The following is a 2,171-nucleotide window of genomic DNA, read 5'->3' as shown; positions in this document are numbered from 1 at the left end:
TGTATACATATATACATATCATTTTTCAAATCTTAAGATCAAACTTTCCACCGAAGCATAGGTTTTACGCTATCTTCAGTAAATCTTCAATAAAAATTTTATAGTCCTCCACATCAAACCTTAGATCTATCGCAGCTGCTCTCAATAGTCGCAAAGTACGAGGTCAGTCTATTCAACATATGAATCCCTATATAACACTCCAATTGGATCCCGACAATAATAGTACCACAGCTATTAATAACTCTCCTAGGTTAAGTAATTCTAAAATGATGACATTATCCTGCAAACCTAATTACCAAATAATGGATGCCATTTCGAACATAACCATTGATCCCATGTCTGTTATAAATTCCAATTTAGTCCCTTCCTTACTGACACGTCAATCTAACTTAACTTCACCGAGGATCTGAGACGGGCTACAACTCTGGGTCAGAGTAAACTTGGGAAGTTTATACTACATTCGTAACATTAAAATGATAGGTAGTGTGTATACTTCTTAATCTGTCAAAAAGCTAATATACAAGATACTGTAAACAAATATATTGTATCAAATTGAAAAAGGGTGTCGCCACCGTATAGCAGACACATTGAGTTCCTTGGGGGTAAAGCCTATTTTCGAATAACAAAATTAAATTTATATATCATCATAATACAATACAAAGCGGTATCAAAACAATCCAATTATCTACCACAGTACCATCACAAACTTTTTAAGAATATAATAAGTGAACTGAATCCGGTTCTATAGAAAATCTAGGCTCCTGAGTGTTCCGAAGTTTACCATCTAAAGCTATTTCTTTTCGAATTACGTAACATGCGCATATCTAATAATCAGGAAACTACTAGGGTTTACAGGAAAGAGATTAGGTTTAGATCTAACTGACGGTAAACTTAATCCGTCACCGGGATTAACTCCATCATCTGACTAATGAGATGCACTTAGCGGTATCCAATCCTTTATAAGCATTTGTGCGAGGTCTTTTGCTTCAGGATATTTTCCTCACTCTCATGCTAATCTGAGAGGCCCTGCAACGGATCAAGCACACTATTTTCCTACTAATTGAAAATTTAGGAACTAATTAGTGTGGTTAGGAATTAAATAATTTAAATAAATTGTAAAAATACACAATCTGTAAACTAAGAAATAGATAGAAATAGAATAGAGATGGCATGTTGTTCATGAAGTCAAGAATGGTGTGGAAAGGGCTCTCACGAAGATAAGTGATTCATTGTCCGAAAGCTTAATCAAGCGATCATTTAATTAGTTAAATGGTTAACTAGTCGAATGATAATAATGATACAAGAAGTGAAATAAAACCAGTTCACGGTCACCCTTTCAAGAGAGAACAATATCTTAATGCAAGATTCTTGTAAAACCAAATGCAAAAACGCAATATTAAAACAGCAACAAAATTCCCTCAATACATATGGAAACAATAAAATGCAAACTACTAGTTAATTACATTGAAATAATGGATTTTTAAAAAAAAGAACAAAACATTAAACATGAAATGAAAAGCCAAGAGTTTAAATAAATCTAAACAGAATTTCAATATATGTTAACATTAAATAGTCAGAAAAACTACTCCATGACCTATACGCCACGTGAGTTTTTAGAGACGAAGTAAACAAGAAACAAGATTGAATGTTATAATGGAATGGATATTCCGTTTATACTACGATTACTGGTACTCCTATAACACAGGTTTGCACTCAATGTAAATTACGATCCATTGTTCGCCTAACATTTGTTGGGAGGCAACCCGCTATGTCATTACAGGGATATTTTCGAATTACGAATCACGTACTACAAGGTCGATTTATTCATGATATTCCTCTGTCTGAACCTACTGTCAGTGTGTGTGTGTGTGTGTGTGTGTGTGTGTGTGTATGTGTGTGTGTGTGTGCCTGTACGTGTATGTGTGTATTTGTGTGTATGCTTGTATGCGCGCACATATGTATGTACGACCATTATTTGAAGCATCAATGTTTATGTTCCTTTCTGTTTGAAGGTTTCAATACATGTGCATCTGTTCACATACACGCATACATACACGTGTGTGCGTGTAGAATGTCGAAAAGTGACACACGAGTATATATATATAAGTAAAATAAGGCTTTTTTCCTCGTTATATATATATATATATATATATATATATATATATATATAT

This window comes from Octopus bimaculoides, chromosome 8, assembly GCF_001194135.2.
Source record: "Octopus bimaculoides isolate UCB-OBI-ISO-001 chromosome 8, ASM119413v2, whole genome shotgun sequence".
In the NCBI taxonomy this organism is placed as follows: Eukaryota; Metazoa; Mollusca; class Cephalopoda; order Octopoda; family Octopodidae; genus Octopus; species Octopus bimaculoides.
This window is presented reverse-complemented; position numbering follows the sequence as displayed.